Below are 25,340 nucleotides of genomic sequence, written 5' to 3'. Positions count from 1 at the left end.
TCTTTGATCTCACAATTACAGATTTACCCTTTACTTCAGAATTCTAAAAAACGGATTAACCATAGCTTCATCTACAATACATTATGTACAAATTATAATTGAAATACATTATCATACACTTCTCTATAATTTATGTTTTCTGTTAATCCAGAATTCTATTGATAAAAGGTTGATACCTTTGATCTGATAAATATCGCATAATCAAACGGATTATTAGCCATCTTACGCTGTAGTACTTAAACATCTGAATGAATAAAGGAGCAATATATTATACTTTCTGAAGTATTCAAGATATTCTGTAATTTTTTCAATATCAGCGTGATCATTTCAGTATTAGTCGTGTAACACACTGCTCAAAAAAAATGTTAGGGAAAAGTACAATAATTTAATATAATAGTTTTCAATATTATATTTCTCCTTAAATTTATTAGTTGCGTATCTGTTATATTTAAATTATAATATATATTATTAACAGAATATTTTACAATAAATAACACAATAGCTAAAACAAGCTATAATATAATATAAATAATATTTTAAAAATCATTACTATTATTTATAAATATTTTTTTCATATAGTGAGTTTAAAATTAAAAGTATAAGCCATTATTACAAATTTTAAGAGCAGCTTTGTAAAATATTTTTTTTAAATCAACGAAAAGCATAAAAATAAAAATGTTTTATTTACCTTTAGATATGTTTGCGTTTAATTCATCTTTAAACTTATGTTTTGAATTATTTATGTACTCTGCAAGACCGTTATTTTATTTTATTTGGTTTTATTTTCAACAATTTCTGCAACGAATTATATTTAAGTGTGTTTCATTTAAATAACTTGCAATATTGTAAAGTCCGCCATAGCGACATGTAATGAAGCTTCTTATAGTTGTAACGTCTAATATTTAACAATAAATATTTGGAATACTGCTCTTTGAGTTTATGGTAGCATTTTTTCGTTTAAAGAATTCGTTATTAAACGTTATGGTTGGAAGTTTTTAATCTATTGCAATGATTTACCTGTCTTTAGTTCAATGAATTGTTTATTAATGAACACGTTAGTTGAAAGATTTTGTGGGATGACATACGCAAGATAATCTACATATAGAGCATAATGATGGTCCTATACATACGTTGAAAAAGGATTACATTGAGTAAGCAGTGACTGACCGCAAGGAACTCATTTGATGAATGTCAATGAATACCAAATCTGATGTAAAATATTTTAATCCCTGACAAGCAGCATCTCAAGAATTTTTGCTCTGTACGAGTCACGCTCTCACCTGTTTATGTATCGGAAACTTTAATTCTAAATAAGGGTAAAATGTACAGAGCTGGAAAAAACTGAACTATAATGAATAAGGGGGGAAGTTTGATAGTGGGTTTTCTAGTCGTCAATAAAGATATATTTCTCGCCTGGAATCTGAACAATTATTTTCCTTTGACCATAAGAAACGTCTCTGGTTTCAAGAGTCTAGGACATTTCTATCAGTACTAACACACAAACAGGCAGACGCACTCTTGTAAAACACAATTAAACACACAGAAAAGTAGCTCAGTTCGCATTGAAACAGTAACATAAACCAGTTAAAAACATAAATGCAAGAACCAAACAAATTCATGCGATCATTGTGCAGGCGTTGACTATCAAATATAATTTAACATCATCATTTCATATCTTTATTTTGTGTATATTAAATTGCCGGTGAAGTGAACTTTTAATAAATTCATGAATCAATATAGTATGTCTATTTCCAACATCTTTTCTCTTTTTATTATGCACTATGTATTTATTACTATGAACAGAATCTTAGGGTGCAGATCTCAAGGTTGTATAATCAAGCAATCTTGGTATATTTTACATAATTATTTTTAATTTAATAACTGACTAATGTATATATGTACTCGCACAATGTCTTTGTTATTACTCATTTCAATATATTTGTATGATTTTTACCATAAGTGTGTATGTTAAAACTAGTAAATGTAACAGAAAAATTGAAATTTTTGAAAAAAAAAAAAATATAATACTTTACACATCTTTTGGTTAAGATACGGAATCCAAATTTACAAATACGAATTCAAAATCAAACGAGATATTTTGTTAAAGTCAAAATATGTTTCTTTAAGGTGGTGCAAACGATTTCAGTTTTTTAGTTCACGAGTTAACGTTAGATGTTAAATTCATATTTATTTAATATACCTCTGCTAATACTGAATACGTTGAAATACTTCTTTGATCATTCCACGTGAAATTACATAAATTTACAATAGGCATAAGACGGCTAAAAATAAAAATACTTTAAATGCTTATAATTTCAAGCCACGTTAACAAAAGATAATATTGTACTGTTCTTATTATACAAAAATTTTTTTATTTAATTTCATCGCTGAACAGTTTGAAATAATGCGAGGTGTGACTTCTTCCACATTGAAAAGTTAAACCGAAATACAAGATAGCGGGTTTCAAGATGACAATCTCTATCTATAGCTATAATTGATAAATGTTGCGTCCTTAACTACATATATCATGTAAAAGACGCTATTACGATTCCTCTTCTCTTTCGAGGATTTCTCTTATCATTCGTTCACTTTTTATACGTTTGTTACAACTTTTGCCTCACTCTGAATATCATTACCACTGCTATAATGTACAAAGTTAATGTGTCTTCTTACAAAAAAGTGAAAATTGATGTAAATAAATGAATATTTTCCATCTACGAGAAGGCCATAGACATTTTTGACGCTGAAAACTTCTACCAAAGCCTTGTGTTGGGCGATGCTTCATGATCTCTTGTTGATGACTTGAAAGCAGATTCACCCAACACAAGCGGGGATCGTGTCCAGATAAAGCCACTTTGTACTTGAAGGGCTGAATATTGAAACAAAGCAGCGGCCAACATGACCCTGGCCATAAACCGAGAGCAAAATTGTTTTAACTGGTTCACCCTTGCAGAGTGAAGTAGTGGATTATATGATCGTTCCTCATTATATATATATATATATATATATATATATATATATATATATATATATATATATATATATATAAAACAACCCAATTCCACTTATTACGTGGCTTTATTTGTTAGGTCAAATAATGAAATATTTTAATTTTCATAGTATTAGATATACTAAACCCGTAATACAAACGATAATATAGCCTAATTAAATTATTTTACCATTTGGTAAAATATTATTACCTCAAAATAACATGTATTAAATAATTGTGTTTGGTTCAGGGGTCCTGGCACATGTACCAGTAAAGAAAAAACTTATTGGAATTCTTTGTTTGAAGGTTATTTTTGACGATGGAAGGATTGTGAAGGAAACAGGATTTTTCCGGACATTTGCCATCGTTCAGTGAAACAAGAAATCAGTAACACTACGTTTCGATGTTACTGATTACTTGTATCAAGTTGAGTACAGCAAATGTTACTGATACGTCGAAACGTAGTGTTACTGATTTCTTGTTTCACTGAACGATGGCAAATGTACGGAAAAATCCTGTTATTGGAATTAATATTTATTTAAATTAAATTGTAGTCTAATATTGATTACTACTGTACATGTTGACGGACACCCCAACACAGGTAATGCCAATGGGGTCCGTACTTTATTTCGTTTTTGTAGCTTTTGCTGTGATATTATGTTATAATTTTGATATGCTTTGTAACAATGTTGTATACTTTTTGTCAAACTGTATATGTAGTTGACGAAATTAAAATTTTTTTGAATTGAAATTGTATTGAAATTGAAATTGATTTCAGTTCATACAAATTAAAAAATATTAAACTCATTTGACGGGTATTATGTCTTCCATTGGCATGTTCATTTAAACACGCGAGGGAAACGGCTTACAAAATACTCTCCTTCAGAACAACGAAGAGTGCTTCGTTGTACTCTTCGAGTGCTTAGACGGCACGACACATCTAAGCACTAGTGTTACATGTCTAGTTAGCAGTATTTTTGTCTGCAGTCATTTGTGCATACCCGACTCTATTAGTCGATGATAAAATCGTAGTCAAGTTTTCTTGATTAGTTAATTTTTTATATAATTTTAAATATGAATAGATTCTCTTAAACCACTATGTGTAATGCGCACAAGACGAGATATTTAAAGTGAGTAAACCATTATAATTAATTTTAATCGAAAGTGTTGTAAATTTTCCACAATAAATAAATATGGCTTGTTATTATTATTAAAGTACATTAGAATTGGAAACTCAAGTAAGGTGTTTCGGATACATTAGTAAGACGAGGGTGCCTACATTTATTAATGAACCTCCAAGAGTGTTTCTCTTAGCTTGAGCTTTCCTTTTGCTATCTCCATCACATGATATTTCGGCAAGATTACTTTGAAAATTGTATTATTTTTTTCTGGAATAACCGTGTAATTCCAATACGATAGTACGTTTAATATACTTCATGAAATGCTCATGGTGTTACAAATTGCGAAACTAACGTTGTAGGAATACTTTCTACTATTAAAAATGACTTTACTTGTTTAATCATAAAGTAAATATTTGTTTAAGGAATAGTATAATACAAGTTAAGTATAAAAAATTAAAATATCAAACTGTAAAAAGGAAAAGAGCTAAAGAATACAACGGAGTATTAAAGGACTCGATAGAACGTAGCAAACATTTATTGCACAGACGGTCAAACATGTCGATAGACAGACAGACGGCTAGACATATAGACAGTCAGATAGACCGATATACGGAGAGACTACATCTTTAGCAAAAACCAAACAGGGAATTTCTCTCAATAGTATCTCACATACCAGACGTTATTGACAAATGACTGGATTAAACTAACCTAGGAACTGACAAGCGGATAGGTTTATTTCTTTGACAAGGAGGAATAAAGTTTCAAGCCTCTAAAACGTTTTTATCAAGAGTTTTTGCTCAGATGGACAGACGGATAAGCGGAAGGATGGCGCTTTGACATTTTAAACCAAAATCTTTCTTTTTCGGACTAGAATTAGTGTATGTACCAAACTTTATGTCCACTTGTCTTTTCTATCTAGAGTTAATGCATAAAAGATGGTTGGATAGGCCAACCACACTTTTTATTGTGCTCCGCTAGTTCTTTAAGAATATATCTGAGTTTAAAAATTATACAAAAAGCAGGGCTGAATAGTATATAACATTTAAATTGGAGATGTAGCTTCAAATAGTGTTTAGTAACAATATAAAATAATAAACTATTTTAACAATTTTTCATATGTTTTTTGTATAAATTACAATTACTTGTCAAGTACCTGATGATGAATTTTAAGAATTTGAAATGTACGTTGTACAAAAAAAATATGTCAAAAAGTGTTAAAAAGGTTTATCATTGTATATTTAAATTAGGTTTTTATGAGTGTCATAGTTACTTAATAGCAATTGAACTTTCGGAGTAACAAGTATTTTTACTGCCAGCAGCTGCTTTTGCAACTTAAAGAGAATAAAATTGTTATTATAATTAGTTTAGAATTGCGTTTATAATTATTGTAATTAATAGAAGTATGCAGTTATGTTAAATATGATTGTGTAGAAAATTTTAAATGTGTATTATATCTGTATTTTTACTTGTTACAGGTAAAAACTAAAGGAAGAAGATAACTATTTGAAAATTTCAGACATTTCATTATAATGTATTGCGTATGAATATATGTACAGAATGTTTAACAAAAGCCCGTATACAATTTTTGAACAGCAGTGATCCCATTGATTAAACAATAATCCGTCAGACATTGAGTATGATGTGCTCGAGCTCTGACTGTCACGTCAATAGTAAGCTCTAATCACGTTACTACATCACAGCTTATTGTGACCCATTGAATGTAGCTAATTAATTACTACCTGTCATCAATGAATAAAGCTAGATTATTTCAGGATAAAGCACTGATTGTTGATTACTCTAGAATACCTTTACACAGAGTGGAGGAGTCTTGAATGTAAATTAAAATAAAACTTATTTATTATACGCTAATTCCTTTCTTCCTTTACTAAGTAACTGTTATGTTTACTGATTTCAAAAACGTTGTATTTTCTTCTAAGAAATTTAGGGAAAAATGTAACTTCTTAGGAAAAACGTAGCATTTTTTTTAATACAATAAAGAACTTTTTAATTTCATTACGTTGTCTGATATCCAGCGTTTAAAATAGGGCAGGTCTAAGTTACACCACGTGTCTCGTAATAGGCTTCGCTGAAGTTGTATGTTAAATGTCCACTATATGTAACATCTTCACTGGGGGTCTCTTGTGAGTGATTTTAAGGAGTCTAACACCAAAACGCGCACATTATGTTTATTTATTTATTTATTTCAACGGCAACCGCCAATTTTATACAAAAGTAATAAAAAAAATAATTATGGACAAGATGTACTAAAGTTTACTTAGGAGCTAACAAGACGAGAGTCAATAGTAACATACAACAAGGAGACATGACCAGCAAACAACACAGGTAACAACTGTACAAGACTGGAAATTGTAAGGCTATTAAACACTTTATAGCAATAGGACATAGAACGTAGAGGAACATAGAGCCTAATGAGAGCTGTTTAAATAAGAAAGAACAACAATTAATTAAATACTAAAAAGAAAAAACTGTAAATAAACTATATAAAAAGGACTAACATCAGTAAAGAATCTAAGATAACAGTAGGATAAACTAGAGTGGGAGTGGGGGATGTTGTCTGCCAAAGTAAACGTGTCACGAGTTAAAATATCATATGATTGGCCTGACTCCTGTTAAAAATTTATTTACTATGTGATTTTCTAGTTGCCATCGCAGTTACGCATGAGACCAATGCAATGCAAAAGTGTTAGCTAAAGCTTAGATAAATCCTATTTCATGCTTCATCATTAAACTCAATGTTGCTTACATAGAAGTAAACAAAATGGTTTATAGGTCAGTTTGTTTGTTCTCAAGGAGTCGTGGATACAGACAGAAAGATAAAAGGAAACCAAATTTGTTAGCCCCCTCAGTGATGGGCTCCACTACAGCTCAGCCAATGACTTTCAAATTATGTTTAATTTGTATATAGATGAATAGGAATTGGCTCAATAAATCTCAATTCATTCTAATGCATGTGTATTGTGATTTTGTAATTAAATTGAACTAAGCCTACAATACGCAGTCATGTATGTGGCGTTAAAGCGGTTATTTAGTCTAATGTAAATTTACACAAACTGTATTAATTTCAACGATACATAACTTTGTGGTTAAGGGTGCGAAGCGGCGCGGCGCGGTGTTAGCTTGGATTGCTTTATATAGAGAGCTTGCTTAACTCTGTTCTATGGAACTAGGGAATATGATTGCTTCAGTCCAATTTGTTAATATATTCATTTTGTTATTTAATCTAATGAAGACATTTCACATTTAATCCGTACTATACATTCAGAGTTTCCTTAAATACGTTCATTTAGTGAAATAATATAATTTATGTTACAAATAAAAAGTGTTTATATACATGCAACAAGTTTATATTTTTGAAACAAAATGTAATGCGTCCTCCGGAATTTAATAGTTGTATCATTACTTTGCAATAAAATGATACACTTATACTCTTTGTTGTGAACAAAACACTTCGATATACGTGCATCACATCGCTTTCAGTCTCAGTGTCAGATTATTGTCTCGCACTCAGGAGTCGAGTGACATTCAACACGGTCGCCCTCAAGGGTGGATAATGGGTGACAAGTGTGGCCCTTTATGTGGAGCAGCCCTTTGTAAGGGAATAAAAGACGCTTGAAATTCACTCTCCATACTTATCCAGTAACGGCGAAGTGTCGATATCAAATCAAAGTGTCGATTTCCTCAACTGTTGAATGTGCTTTAGAGCTTTCAAGTTCTCGTATTGTTCTAATTGCTGTTCCGTATTGTATTTGATTCTGTAAATATATCTGAGAGTGTATTCATGATACTATTTAGTTTATATATGAATGTAAATAAAATATTAACGTTTAAGTTTTACAATTATTTACATTATTCATTGCTTTCAATACAAATATATTAGACCTTTGGGAATTCTCAACAATTAAGTAATTATGGATAAATTAGCTTATATCACAGTTTTCGTTTAACAATTGTTGCAATAGTTTATTGTATAAACTATGATGAAATTATCTCACCATGGCTGCACATAGCATGTATAACCTATATGCTACAACCTTAGATGTTGCACTGCATACAAACTGTTACAACTTACTAAGTGTTACAAAAATATCTGGTAAAAGAAATCTTAGAGAAAAACCTTTGGAACATTTTAATAAACTACATTCCAACTACGGACATCTACGTTTAGGAGATAAATGATAGAAAAAGATAATTTTGACGTAAATAAATTACCTACGTTCGTATAAAGTATATAGTTCATAAACTTCCCTTCCATAAGGAAATTGTTTTTTTTTTTTCAAATTGAAGAGTTGGAAACTTCATTTATGTAAAATGAACTAGGTAAAGAAAAATCCTTCACACAGAAATTGAGTTCGCATTTATCATTAACAAATAGTTTAAGGTTTCTTATTTCAAAAATGTGAGGATTAGAATTATGATTATTTTCCAAACATTTACCATCGGTTTTAGAACTAAATAAACAATAACAACATAGTACATCAATTAAAGAACGGCACGCTTCTGTTTCGTAATTTTATGCCATATTTTTCCTATTAAGATTGACATTTACCATCGACTGAAGGTCAGTTGTCACAGGTTGTGTGTAGGTAGCAGACACATTGTGCCTTGCATGATTCAGTGCACTTTATTAGTGATAGTTTTAGGTTAGGTTAGGTTACGTTGAAAATGTTTAAAAGATAGCGTAGTTGAATTTACAAACAACGGGATATGCTACAATGTATTGATATTAAATAGTTTGTGTACGTAATATATCGCTGATATTAGTTATTGTTTGTTAAACTTCAATTAAACTGATAAATAAATTTCAATTTAAATACTTTTCAATTTTAAATTAAAATTAAAATCATTTCTTTTTTTCAAATAAATTATTAATGTATATTGTATTCGGTTGGGCGGCCTTCTTCATTTTTAAAATGGCTAGTTCAGGTAATACTTGCAAAAATTTAGTTCGATACAGAAAATAACTAAATTTATGTTATCTATATACTAAAATAATTAAAATATAACTTTATTAATACTTGTCAGTGTTAATACATTTCAAACGTTATTAGTATTAATCATGGTCAGTGATACTACATGTTAAACTTTTAGTATAGTACATCATAGATGAATGGAACACACTGTATTAGGCAAAAAAAAATATTAAGCAGTAAAATTATATTGATTTTCAAGGCACAATATATACTGTAAACTGATAATCACGATAAAAATAAAAAGGAATATGAAGTTCAATATGCATAGCATTTTAAGAATAACACATTTACATATAAACAGTTCATTATGTTTTAAGGATTGAGCCTAGTACTCGCATTTACATACAAGGAAGTAGTCCAGAGATTGGAGTGATTTATATACAATTGGACAGGACAAAATTTAGACAAAAGCACCGACCAACAAGAGCAGTCCCGCCGCCACAGCTTGGCTCAGGCCCAGGACTGGATAAGTCTCCCGTGAAACCAACGGCATTTAAATTAAATCATTAACTGAGGGACCACTAGTTATCTGAGTGGATCTTCTGTTCTGACTTGGGCTAGCATTGTTACAATACTTCACTTTACATTTGGTTATTATTTATATATAACTAGGCAACTTTTTTAACAGAGTAATCTATTGAACTTATTTTTCTATACGTCTTTAAGTTGAGTAACGTGATAAATTATATATTTAATCTCTTTATGTAAGGTCTGTAATACAGAGCAGCATTACAGTATAAATTAGTATTTCTAATTGTTGGATTCTGTGTTGTTGTACGTCCAAGTAGTTAACTGAAAATACGCCAATTAAATCGAACAATCTACTCAAAGACAAATCGTCGTTTCTGATCGCAAGTATCCAACAATGTTGTATTAATTTTGTAATCTTAGCTTTGATCACGTGATTAATTTTGAAATATTGATAAACTTAGTTAGGCCAGATTCATAGTTTTTATCGTTTGACAGTATTTCTGGTATTTTTTAGCGAAAGGTTAAAAACAATTCTTAGCTGATATTTAATAACCTAATTGGTTAAAAATCGAAACTTTTTAAACACATCATGTAAAATAAATTCTTATTGTTTAGTATACTAAATAATATCAACGTTAAAATAAACGAGGGAAGTTGCTATGGTATACAATTTGTCTTTAGGTTATTATACCAATACATCAGAAAATCTATCGTATTCAAAAGTTTATCTAAATAACAATATTGATAAATTAAATACTACAAATTATCTGCAGTAAATAATGCAAGATTTAATTTTATCATGTACGTATATTACCTTAAAGTCAAGATGGAAGCAAGATCAGAATTTTAGCGACGTAAATCTTCTCTCATTTTAGCGAAATTTCCCGGAAAGTCAAACCACGTCTCCAATAATCCAGGAACCGAAAACCAATTTACACTGTATAATCACACAACCTTTTTTTACTTGAAACCAATAGAGAAATTCCTGGTTAGAAAGTAATTGATTGTCAGCAATACTTATTCTGGTTGAGGCTAGAAATGGGAGGTTATGAAAAGAGTTTAAACTGTGAAATCATAATTTTTTATAAACCTAGTTTTTAACTTTACACACTAAAATCCAAAATTGAATAACGCACATAAATTTTAATCCTGTGTCGGCTACGAATATACAATATAGACTAGTAATGCGGTGACTTTCGTTCCCATCATTTAATTTTTTGATGGTAATATAATGTGTATGTGTCTAAGAAGAGTTTTGAATTGTATCAAGCTAGAACAAATTTAATCTGAGGAAAATGGATTTTTTTATTATTTAACCCTTTTGATACTATCCCTTTTCGACCTCCACTCAAATCAGCGCGGCTAATAATCTATTTCTTTTTTAGGAAAAATGTACCTATCAGTTTAAAAAACAAACAAGTTATACAGTTAAATATAATTCTTGGCTCTTGACTATGGATACAATTAGACGTGATGAAAATGAAATGAAATGAAATGAAAATTCTCTTTATTTTTTTCAGGCGAAGTTAGGACTACATAGTCCTTTCTTACACTTAACCTGATTATTAATATATGTAAGTACAAGCCATTTGTAATCTTCAAAATAAAAATCAAATCAACAATGTTTCAAAAATAAAATGAATATTTGCTATGTATTCTAAAACTAACAACAAATCTTTTAACAAAAACAAAATTGCACTCTTAAATTTATACTGTGTATAAAATTAATACTTGATTACAAAATAATATTGATGATACATTTTAAACAAAAATTTAGTCAAAATATACAACATTGCAATATTAAAACATTATATTTTTATTAAAATTATTTACTTACACTCACACATTCATTCATTCTGTCTGCAACAAATCATGACTAGCGATCGTCGGGCACCACGGCCGCGGACATCCGCCGCAAAAAATACAACTTAACAGCTGAAGCAAACCGATCCCGGCTCTCCAAAGATTTTAAAGGATCTGGAAGAGAATTCCACAAACGGCAAGCAGACACTACAAATGATTTGTTAAAGACAGTCGTTCTGTGGTGGGGGATTCGCAACGTCGACGAGCCAGTGCGGGTGTTCCTTACGCCTTCTTCAATAGCAATGAACTCAAAATCGTTTGTAAAGTATTTTGGAAACCCGGTTTTAAGGATAGAAAAAAGTAAAATTAGGATTCGGAAAGCTCTTAGATCTTGCAATTTTTAACGTTGACATTAGTACATAATAAGGTGAGATATGCTCATCTCGCTTTAAATTAAACAAAAATCGTAAACAATAATTTTGGATTTTCTGCAATCTATTATTCAAAACCACAGTCATGTCATTAACCACGGCACAACAGTAGAGGAAGTGGGGAAATACGAGTGATTTAATCAGTAAAAGCTTTATGTGGTGTGGTAGAAATCGTTGCATTCTTTTCAGCGTGTGCACTGCTGCAAATACCTTTTTACAGGTATCTACAACGTAGTCGGTCCAGTCCAGCGTTTTCGTAATTGTCAATCCCAAACTTCTGACACTACTACAGTATGCTACAGCCTCTCCGTTTACCAGTATTTCACGTACATTGTTAAAGTCAACTGTATTCAAAAGTCTAAAATGCCCAATTATTATGGGTTTAGTTTTGTCCGAGTTGAGTTTCAGTCCGTGCTTTTCAGTCCAAAGTACAATCTATTGAATGTCCAAGTTAATGTTTTCAATAGTTTGGTTAATGTTACTACCACTGCAGTGAGCATATATCTGTAAGTCATCAGCATAAGAGTGAAACTTCGTATGTGTCAGTACCTTGCTTATATCGTTAACATATAGTGAAAAAAGTAAAGGGCCAAGAATGGATCCTTGTGGAACACCACACGTAACAGGCTTCCAGTCAGATCTAATGTCATCAACCATAACACACTGCTGTCTTCCACCTAGATAAGATCCCATCCATGTAAGAACCTCGGTGGAAAATCCTATATGTCTCAATTTTTCTACTAATAAAGTGTGATTAACAGTATCGAAAGCTTTAGAATAGTCAAACTGTACTAATACAGTGCACTGCCTTTGATCCATGGCAAACCGGATGTCATCTGTAATTCTCAATAACGCAGTTTCAGTACTGTGATACTGTCGAAATCCAGACTGATAAATGTTAAGAATATTTTGCGATTGTAGAAATTGAGTAATTTGACAATGCACTATTCGTTCAAGACCTTTAGATAAAGTAGGCAAGATGCTGATAGGCCTGTAGTCTTGCGGAAAAGCAGGTGATGGGATCTTGTTTAGTGGACGGATTTGGGCAATCTTCCATATATCAGGAAAAATACCAGTTCGCAAAGATTCATTAAAAATTAAAGTAAGAGATGGAAGTATAGCGAACAAGACACGTTTCACCAGTCGAATTGATATGTCATCAGCACCAGTTGCATTGGTACTGATTCTGTTGATTACATGCAGGACATCCAACTGCATCACTGGCTTAAATTTGAATAGAGGATATGCATGCTCCGTGGGGGGCAGACTTTGTAGTTGGTTGATGTAATTTTGCAGAGCAACATTATTATTTGGTCGGGAAATTAAGAGAAAGTAATCATTTAAATCATTCAAGGGAACTTGGACTGGGACTGAAGAGGGCTGCTTGCCAAAACCCAGCTTTTTCACATTACGCCACATAATCGTTGAAGTCTGTTTCTTATTAGCAAATAACGTGTTGATGTATCTCAATCTAGAATTTCGAAGGCTCTGCTTAACCCTGTTTCGGAGTCGGCGATACTGATCCATGGCCACCGCATCACCAGTCCTCCTGGCTTTCCGATAGACTGCGTCTCGTTGAGCCATTAAATTTAAAATGTCTTGAGTGAGCCAAGGCACTGGGCGCCTTTTATTCACTCGTTTTTTAACAATTGGAGCATGCTTGTTGAAGAGTGACAGAATCAATGAGTTTAATGTGGCAACCATTTCATTAACGGTCGACTGAGTTTCTACAGAGTGCCATGGTGCTTGAAGTACATCTTCTAGGAAGACATCCTCATTCAAACGCCTAAAATCCCTATATTTCAAGAATCTTTCAAAAGGCTTAGGCGTTTTATAGGAAAGCACACAGAAAATAAGATCGTGTTTTGAAACTGCAGGGATTGGAAGTTGCCCTTTGTGAACAATATCATTCAGATCGCTAACTGCTATAATGTCTAATAGGGTGTGGGATTCAGCAGTGTGGTGTGTAGCGTCCAGTGGTACAATAGTCATGTTGCAACAATTAAACATAGTAGTCAGTTGTTTGTAATGATTGTTCTGTGTTTTCATGAGTAAATCAGTGTTCATGTCACCCATGATTAGGACACGACTGTAGCACGGCATCAGGCGCAATAGAACATCCTCAAAGTCAGTCAGATGTCCAATCTTAGGAGGGCGGTAAACAAACTCCCAGAAGTAGGGCATCTGAACCAGACAATCCAATTTCTAAGAACAGATATTCAGGTCTAGCCGAGTACTCCTGAGGTGAAGCATCCAGTAATTTAACCCTTAAAATTTGTTTGGTGTATACCGCAACACCTCCACCCCCTTTATTTATTCTGTCGTTTCTGTGGAGGACGTATCCACTTATTGATACCTCACTACTGGGAATACTCGGCTTTAGCCATGACTCTGATATTAAAATAATGTCAAAAGTTTGCTGCCGAAATATAGCACTGATATCATCCACGTGCCCCCTCAGTGACTGAGCATTAATATGGGCAGCTTTTAGTTGTTTGGGATAAGGGGACAGTTCATGTAGCAGGACTTGAGCGGTATCAGGCGGAGGAGTGGTTGGGGGAGGTGCAGGAGAAGCCGGGTCGGAGTCACTGTCAGCCGCCGACATCCCTACAGCTGAGCCGCGACCGCCGCGCGCCGCCCTGCCACCAGACCACGCTGCTACAGACACACATACACACACATTCATACAATCCTTTCATTTCAACACAATACATCAATATGAAAAAAATAAACAAATATTCCATATTAGATGCGAAGAGAACGAAATACACACAGCCTTGCACTCCATAGATAATACTAATAAATATATACAGTGGTACTAAAATAAAGTAGGAGAGAGAGAGAGAAAAAGAAATGATCATCTAAATAATTGATAACTGATAAAATTGAAATAGTATTAAGTGTAAAAATGGTATGTAAATAAACAAATTTAAATAATAAACAGAAACAAAATACTACTTGTAAAACATGAATAAATCAATTATTATGTATACTGTATACAATATAGATAAAACTCAAGATTCCTACAAATAATATTATATTGTTGTCCTAAAACTTAATTATACACACATATACACACATATATACACACATACACACATATACACACACATACATACATATATATATATATATATATATATATATATATATATATATACATACACATACACACATACATACATACATACAATGCCTGCTAAATACAATCTTGAACCCAAACATACAAATACACACACACAGCTCTACGCCCACACATACAGTTCAAGAAAAATATTCACTTATTTTTAAGACATTAGACATAAGACATTAATCTACTATACTAAATCATTACATTTAGAATCTAATTTATGTCGTTATGCAGATGAGGAGAGGGATAAACACTAATTGTCCAATGACCATGTAGCCGAGCCCCTTTTCTTCTCAGAGGTTATCCAGTTTACGCGGCCGTCTATGGTCCAGACATTTCGCGCCCCATGCTTGGCGATCGCCTGCTGGAGCAGCTCTCGCCGATGGAGCGTCAAGTCCTCCCTAACTGTCACTGGAGTCCCCTTCAACTTCTTCTTGTTATTGAAGACCTCCCTCCGTACACGGTAGCTGACAAACCTGACGATGATGGGCCGTGGTTTCGCCGGGCCGCGATCATCAGGCCGGCGAGCAGCTCCGACACGGTGGGAGCGATCTATGTCGGCCAGGCTAACACTGACTCCCAACTTCTCGGTAAATAATTTTACCATCATCTCATCTGTGTCCTCTCCCTGTTCCTCCTTCACGCCAAACACCCTCAAGTTGTCGCGCCGCTGATATTGTTCGAGCTCATCAGCTCTCTGAGCCCAACCCCGATTTACAAGTGACAGCTGTTGCCTAAGTCCCGCCACCTCTGCCTTTAATAATTCTATTTCTGCGAGCGCATTTTGGACGGTGGCGTTGAGAGTGGCAGACACTGTCTCAGAGACCTGAGTCGCCACGAGCTGGACAATGCGCGCAATAACGCTGTCGTCTGATAAGGCCACCCAGACGGCAGCTATTGTGGCGGCCTGCCTGCTATCAGGGCTATCTGATAAGGCCGGGTCGGACACAGCTCGCTGGGCAGGTGGCTTGACCTTGGACCCTGCTCCACTGCCACTACGCGTCTTGACAGGCGAATGGTTAACTGACATTTTTAAACTTTATCAAGTAATTAATATCAATTGATAAGTAAGTTCACACTATTGTCTTACCCTTACACACTCAAAGGTCGACACAACCACTTAGTCAAAAGTCCAACAAAGTCTAATAACTTTTTACCACTAAAATTTAATATTTAAGCGGAGCACAAACAAAGCACGTGTGTAGGCTACTCTATCATTAGTGATGGGAGTGATAACATATTCTTTCACTATACAGTTAAGGATAGAATATCCTGTGTCTGCATGTATTTATGCTTGGCTGATACCTTTCTTATATCAGTTGTTGATATGCATTCAAAGGTCTGAGATATGATTAAATATCTTATTTAGAAAAGCATATCCTGGCCAATGAGACTCAATATGAAGAAGAAACTCGTTTAACCATATGTTACACCACGGTTGACCTCTGAGAAATAAATCTATCTAATATATAACAACAAGTAAGTCCAGTTGGTTGCTTTTATGTTCTTGTGGAACAATCTGTGGTCGGTCTTCCGTCATATAAAGATTCTAAAAGTAATTTAGTAATAAAATGAAGAAAATACAGCAGTTTGAAGGTCTAAAATTATTTTCTTACTGACTTCAAACTTCCCTGTTGTGTGTGTGAAGTGTTATTTAGTGCTCTTAGTTCTGTGCAGTAACATTGGTTAGGTTTATTTTCATTGGGCAAGTATGATTTAGTTTTACCAGATATAATAAAATTGTTTTGGATTTCATTGACGCGCATTTTATATTTTAAGGCTGTTTGGCATGATATGTATTAGAACTTTGTGTCCCTGAAGAAGAAGATAGATTTCAATTGCCGAAACATTTTTTTTTAATGGCGATGGCAAATGTTGGAAATTATTCTATTCTTTAAAATCATCAATCGTCAATAATATTTTTTAACTTTCATTACGAATAGCAACCATGCAGTCTCATAGCTCATTTAATAAGGCAATATATGTTACTGCGTCGCTTGTTAACAAGATATTATTGTATTCAGTTTGTTAAAAAAATTTTTTTTTTTAATTTTCTCACTGTCTTCGCAGGTACACATAATACCAATGAAATCGTGTTCACTAACACACAGTCAAATCCCATAGAGGGATATACACAATCATCAAACTAGATGTCATTGTTACAGAAATTCTGATCAGTTTGTTTTTGAGATTTCATGCACCAGACCGACAAACATATCTTTTCCCAGCGTTGAGCTAATAGCAAAACATAATAATAATACTAAAATAAATTGTTTAACAGTTCAACACACCTGATCCAAAAAAACTGAAAAGCATTACTTTACGAAATGTAAATTATAGCTCCGCAACTAGAACACCAAATAATCGACTTCTTTCTACAAGCACATTGCGATCCACTAACCTATAAAGTGAGCTTATCATTATAATAACACTTGACTCACTGAACTAATAAAGAATAAATGCTATTATATCATAGGAGTTTCAGATTATATTACTAAAAACTGTCTCCAGTTCATATTATTATTGAAAATATGTGTATGCTATTAAGGGTAACCCGAGTGTTGTACACTTAACATAGCTGTGGTGGGATGGGCTTCTTCAATGGAAATGTTGGAACTGAAATCTGACACTGTCACAGCCTTGAAATCCAGGATATTGAGCCTACGTACGTCTAAAGAGATCCAGGAAATAAGTCGATCAAAATGAACTCTCCATTTGTTTCGACATAAGAAATACCTAGACTAAAAAATAATTCTATTTGGTGTTCCAGTGCATTCGAGACAAAAACGGATTCTCATTGTCTTATCTGGAGCACAATTAATTAATGTAATATATTTTTACACATTTAACAATATTTTACACACAAACCCAATGCACGGTTGAGTCACCAACATTAAAACACATAACATACTTAATGAGTGATTTAACATTATCAAGTAGGTTTCATTGTTGATGTATCTCAATTATTTGTAAATTTTGTAATATAAATATTTATAAATGTTAGTAAACAATACAACAAAGTGGTTTTGATAAATTTTTTAAATATACATTTCAAATAAATACTATTCAAGAAATTTTACTACTGTTATAAAAAAAAACCATATGATGGCAAACTTCTATGAGATGTTTAATGAGAAATGGAAAATCATAACTCGTGTCGGTAAACCACTTTGATCCGCAAAAAGTTCACGTAGAGTTAGAAGCCCAACGGCCCTTGTGGTGGTAATTATCTCTTAATTGATGAACCCAACCGGTACCGGGCCACCAATGTGTTATGAATATGTAACTACCCTTGCTGAGGTACCCCCATGAGTGGGGAATAAATTATCAGAGGATGTTTTTGTTGCTATGTAACTAAATATCAATATATTGACTCTTGTACTTCACTACAATATAAAGGCCAGAACATTTATACACAACATTAGGAAATTTAGATATATAACGTTTGTGAATTTGTAATTTTAGGAAATTATTTCAAATTGTCATGTATATTTATATAACAATTAATACTCAAACATAATTTATATAGTTAAAAGAATTACTAAATTCTGTTTTAATATTAAAATATTATGGTTCAAATATTATAATAAAGCAGTACTCATTATCTATATACTGGTATACAAGTATACACTTTTAATTCTATTAGTACCTATTTAATGAAATTTACTGAGCTAATCTGCAGTAGACGGCGGGCAGTTTTATATTGCCCACAGGCTGAGTAGTTTCTATATGAATACAACTCAGTGCATATTACAAAATGTCTACAATTATTTGTGTCAGTGTCTTCACCTACTCCTAATATCTGTCACAACCACTATATTTTTGGTTGCTTGTAATCATGGAGACGTCCATTTATTACACTATATTGTTTAAATAAAGAATTTGTAAACTGAGTGAAAGAAACCCTTAACTGTATAAATACATGTATATGTCATTAGCTTAAAGTTTTATTTTATATTTTTAGAATAACCGGATAGTTATAATTGGTGTATATTTTAAAACAGTCTTGGTAAAACTCAGTGAGTGACATAAATAAACTGGAATGTCACTCACTGGCACACTAAAACAGTAGGTTCTAACAGTGTTGTAAAAAATTTTGTATTTTACTGGTACAAGATTTAATTTATTTTCTTTCTAACAGTAAAGGGATATTCGCAATAATAAAGTAACGGACTGAGGGAACTGTGGCCTAATAAAGAATCCTTTTTTAAGTATTGAGAAGTGTCTGTGGGTCTTTATGAGATCCATTAATATATTTACATGTTATTACAAGTATAAAAAGTATCTTAAAGATTACATTTATACCAATGCCGTAAATTATCACTGCAACATCTAGGTTCAAGATCTAAGAGGATATATCTTTTTCGAGTTAGTCTAGTCTCAATCTTTATTGTAGTTTCACCATAAATTTGTTGTATACTGTTTAAATTGATAATAATAATCATGCTACGAAATTTCTATTTAAAACAAACTTTGGCTGCAATTTAGGAAATTGTTTAAAATTATAATTTTATTATGTATTTTATGTCAAAGAAAATTTAGCTAGGATCTATTACAGTTTTTCAACAAATTTTACAAGATATTCTGCTTAAATACTAAAACTTGGCAATATTGATGTATCAATTAATTATAATAATATGTATAAGGTTATTTTAACTCATTTATATTGTGAGCTAGAAAGCTAAATTGCTCCAACCTCTTGAGATAATGTACAAGTTAATGAAAACGGGGGCCTCGCCGAGATTGTTAAATAAAGATAGAATTTTATTCATACTTAAGTTTAGTAAGATAAAAATATAGTGTATTGTCAAGCAGAGATAATATGCACAGTTTTGAAACGGTTGTTTAGTTATAAGGCCCTACGAAAGAAATTTAATAAAAGTAAATAAAATAATTTTATTAAAATTAGTAAGGCCATTTATACTTGTTTCTTGAACCTATGTTTAATATTTTGAAGTCACTGAAATTAATATTTAGTTAATAACTCATTGAACGATGTTTTATTTTTTTATTCTTAAGGGGAGGAAATGAAGAATTTACCTCCCAGAATTTACATTACACGTACATACTAATTATGGAAGGTAAATGATAACTTTAACATATCTTTTACAGCATTCTAGAATCTTTACTTGACATGAAGGTAATTTAAGCTAATTGACAATTTATTTAAGTTAAATAGTAAGAGTTATTTAGAGTTGAAGGGGTAGAGCTTTGGCCGAAACCTCACCAAGAACCTAACGGTTATGATCAATATGACGTCTGTATCACAGTTTGCCACATTTGGACAATTTCACGTTGTCAATACTTTTGTTATTACTCTAAATTAATCATATGAATATTTTGGGATAAATTTAGAAATAGAATGATCATTCCTTTTATACCGAGTAACAAAGTGAATGCATGACTTAGTATAAAATATAATGATTTGATCATAATTTTTGTTCAGTTATATATATATATATATATATTATAGCGCACTTAAATTTCCAAATTAATCTAGTACTATGAATCACTGCAGTTATGGAGTTGATTATGTGTCATGTGTTCCTCTTGGAACAAGTTCCCTGACAGCCTGAAGGGTCCCCTAAGCACCTCTTGTTAATTACCAATCGACCTGCTTGAATTAACTATCGGTAATTAGAAGCTCTCCTTGGCCTGTAACATTAATCTAAGACCATCAATGTTATTAAAGTTTATGAGGAAAATGTTTCTATAGTACAAAACATATACTTATTCAGTAATTGTGGGTTAGTACTGAAATTATACATTAGGCCAGACATTGATGCGTGGTAAGCTCAACCTCACAGTTAATTTTACGTCATATACATAGGTTTAAAATTTGTAATCTATGATTTCTCTCCGTTTAATTTAATACTAGTTATAATGTACGGGTTATCTAAAGTGAAGTAATTAATATTACATGTTATAGGGTAATTAATATAAATTAAATTATGCTTGTATGTTTAATGGCATTATTTGAATATATTTCTCATTTTTATATTAAATGGTGCTTTACAAATCTACCCACATAATATCATGCACTGAAAGTCCACCATCACGACCAAGGATTATATAATGCCTTCCAATTATGTATTACTGACCACGCTATTCCATCGCTAAAATTATGCAACAATAGTTTCCTAAAAACAAAACCCACCAGAAGCACCTTGAACGCCTTATCATTGCAAATCTACAATACCCGTTCCGCCATCCATATACACATCACGCTTACTTACCGCTCACATACTTATCAAATTCTCAGTAATATTTGATATTTTTTTGCCTTTTTATGCTTAAATTTTTAAACCGTTAAATGCATTTCGAGTGTTTTCCGTTCTCACTTCTCTTTCAGAGTCGCTTTAGGGAGGATGTTTACCCTCCTTCACTTCCGATCTCAACAATTTATTGCCGGCTTTAAATTATTGTTATATTTCTTTGATAGAAGTCATTACTATTAAAGATATCGCGAAAGTTTTTTTTCCTTCGATATGATTACTGGTATTAATATTGTAGCGCACTTAATTAGCTAACATTTCCAAATTATTCTGGTCCAATGAATCACTGCAGTTATGGAGTTGATTATGTGTCATGTGTTCCTCTTGGAACAAGTTCCCTGACAGCATGAAGGGTCTCCTAAGCCCCTCTTGTTCTCAGTATCCATACTAGATACTGCATAAGAGATCTCCCTACTTCACTAGAAGCACAATAATTTTGTATTTCGTACTGTGTAATATAACATAAGGTAGGGGTATGCCACACTGATACTAGCGCAGCTTTATAAATTAGCAACATTGTATATTTTTATCCTAAATTATATAACACAATTCATAAATTATAAAATATTCAAAAATGTTTTTTATAGATTTTATAGTTCAAACCAAATTCTTAAATTTCTTATGTTTTTTAAATATTTTTTTATTGCCAGCTGTGGTTTGTGGTGGGTGTAAACCCTCAAGAACAATTGTAATCCTCAAACCCTTTTAAGACTATATTTTTTTATCTTCTCCTTTTAATTACAACAGACGTATTCAATCGTTTTTTATTCATAATTTATTTAATATTTATACAATAAACACAATATTGTATAAATATTCAGTTTATTCTGAGTAACCAATAACATTTTTTTACTGGGACATTGTAGGATGCATAGTAACATCTTTAAATGAGACAAATACCATAGCTTTGCGGTACAAACTAAGAACGTGAGAGGATTCGAGGTTTACCAATTGTTTTTTGATATTAATGTTAAGATGACGACCAGTACAGTCGGCTCTAAAAGTAAATCAAAATAGGCAGTAAATTTTAATTGTTAGTTAATTGTTATTTCAATAAACTCCATTCAATTAACACATTTGAGGACCTGTTAAATTTCAAAAATTCAGATTTCTCAAATTTTATGTCGTAAAATTTTCTTGTGTTATTCTGTAACTATATTGTGACTATGTTTACAGCTTACAATTATTTCCTGCTGGTCCAGTGGAAAAGAACAAAACAGAAGTAAAGTTGAACAAACAGACGTTTACATGCATGACAAGATGGAGAGAACGTGATGGAGTTACTAAAGTAGACTTTACAGTCACAAAGTGACTGCTGCCTAAATAAATATTGTAACCTATTTACTAAGCTCATAGATTACACATAGCATGAGGTTATTATAGATATGAATCTTAAACTTATTTCATTACAAACATAGAGTATAAATTTAATATTTTATTATATTTTGACAATTAAAACAAACGCTGCAATTTTTATAAATTTTCTATCGATGCACAAAATGTTTTTCTTTCGCAGCGGGAATTTTAAAATTGAAATATATTATTAATAATTTATTTCCAATAAAAAATCAGTATACAAAGAATCCAGTTATAATAACAATAAGCTGCCAATACATAAAACGTATGCTTTGTGTCCAACACGAAAGTTGCTTTAGGTAAATTGTCGTTTCTATTTTAATAGTCATTTATCATTCTGTTTCATCATAAAATTAATCCTTTACTGCAGTATTCAAACTGAATGTCAGAGATCTATCCAGTTAAATTCAAATATATTTTTTTCTTTGAACATAAATAATTAAAAGTATTTGTAACAAAACTTTTCTTTTTTGTATATCATTTCATTCTCCTGTCTTGTCATCAAAATGAAAGCCTCATCAGTGAACCTTACTACGATTTTAATGAATTAATAGATATAATATTTCAAAAAACATATATTCCAGACTTAGAAAATATTGAGTGGATTTAAAAAATGTTTTATAAATATATTTATCGATTTTAATTTTCCATTCACCGCCTTAATAATAACTATTAGAAATTTTTATCCTTTTATTTGTTAGGATCTTGTTTGTTACCCACACTAAATTCCTGTGATAGTATTTGGAATACACTTGCTTCATGTTCTACAGTATTCTATGTTTCTATTTCTTTCAAAGTTGATAAACTAGCCAAAATCAAGACAGGGACCAGGACATGCAGGAATCTTGATATAAATGCGTATATCCTTGATTGGAAGTACATTGTCATTCATTAGATGTATGGAGAGTTTAAAGTGATACAAAATATTGGTAAAGTTTATTTTCAGTTAGGATAGAGTTGTGTTTCTAGACGTAGACCTGCGAGCAGAATCTTAAATATTTAATTTAATATATTTTGTACACCTTTTTGATACATAAAGAAATTTTGTCCGTACAAAATATCACAAAAAGATTAAACAATTCTGATATAGTTTTAAGAACTATTCGTGATGGTCGCCTTAGAGTCCTGCATAGCTTCTCAAACAGATCAGAATAATTCTAGGTTGTCGACAAATAATAAAAACATCTACCATTTGTCCAAGATCTTGAAGATAGCAAACTTACAATTAGCTAACATTACAAGAAATACGTTTATATGAATTTAATTAACATATTTTCCACTTAATTTGTGAGTACTTAAGAACAAACTATGCCAAGTTTCTTTATATAATTTAATTTTATGAGAATAGTAATTTTCTTGAGTTGATTTATCGTGATGCGATTTGTGAAACATTAAAACGAGCATTTGTCAAATGCGAGGAGCATTACAACTGCTAATGGCTGTGTTGCAGAAAGGAAGGGCCTTGTTTGAGCCATGTGACTCTGGTAATGGAGGCCATTATGAGGACAATAATGGCGGAAAGCACCAACAATGGCAGCTATTTGCCTACGAATGTGACTAATCTATGACAATAACAATTACTATACTTTATTTTGTTATTGAACAGAACATGTAATGAAGTAATTAAATTGGGATATAAGTGTAAAGTATTAATGCCTTATGTATACGTTTATTGATAAGTTATTGCACAGAATGTCTAGAAAATTAATAATCACACACAAACAAACAAAGACACTGTTAATATATCAATATCAAAGACATTATTTTTATATTTTCATTTACACTAAAAAAGGATTTCATTTATAACTGTAATAATGTTAACAATTACAATTTTTGGTATTTCTTATTCTACCAATTATTTATAAATAGATTACTAATAAATTTAAATCATTAGTTATATATTTAATAAGTTTAATTATTAAATTAATTTAGTTTAGTGTGATAAGTTTTATTTATTTTTAAAAAACCTTGTGATTATTTATAATTTAATTTTATTTATTTATTCAGAAAATAACACAAACCATTCATTTATAACTGTAGTAATGTTAACAATTTAAATTTTTTGGTATTTCTTATACGAGCAATTATTTATAAATACATTACTATTAAATTTAAATCATTAGTTGTATCTTTAATAAGTTTAATTATTAAATTAATTTAGTTTAGTGTGATAAGTTTTATTTATTTTTAAAAAACCCTGTGACTATTTATGATGTAATTTTATTTATTTATTCATAAAATAACACAATCAAGATGAAGAAAATCAAGAAAGAATTATTAAAAGCTTTCAAGAGGGCAATATAATAACCAATATACAGTACATTAGTCAACTTTTAAAGTATTCCTGCAATGCAGAGTTTGTTCATTTTAGCTGGGGTCTGTGCACTGTTTTGGACAATACTAATGAATCATAATAATAGTACACTAACACACAATACAGTGTACATGTTTCAATGGTAAATTAATATATACGGTGATTCACAAAAAGTTTGGAGTGCCAGCATAGTTTTTAATAATTACATGTTTGGGATTCTCTTATATTGATTTTATAATTTATTCTTTCTTAAATGAGATTATACAAACAAACATATTGACTCCATGCCGGATATTTAGGCTAAAATCAAAAAATTACGGTTAAAACAAAAATATATTTTATAATTAAAACGTTAGTTTTTTATTCTTTGAATCGAAATTTATAAAAAGTAATCGATTGTAAGAAGACAAATTTGTATTAAAAAATAATCATTAAATATAAATGTTCATAAATAAATTC

This window comes from Homalodisca vitripennis, chromosome 1 (assembly GCF_021130785.1).
Source record: "Homalodisca vitripennis isolate AUS2020 chromosome 1, UT_GWSS_2.1, whole genome shotgun sequence".
Classification (NCBI taxonomy): Eukaryota; Metazoa; Arthropoda; class Insecta; order Hemiptera; family Cicadellidae; genus Homalodisca; species Homalodisca vitripennis.
Note: the sequence above shows the minus strand (reverse complement) of the source record.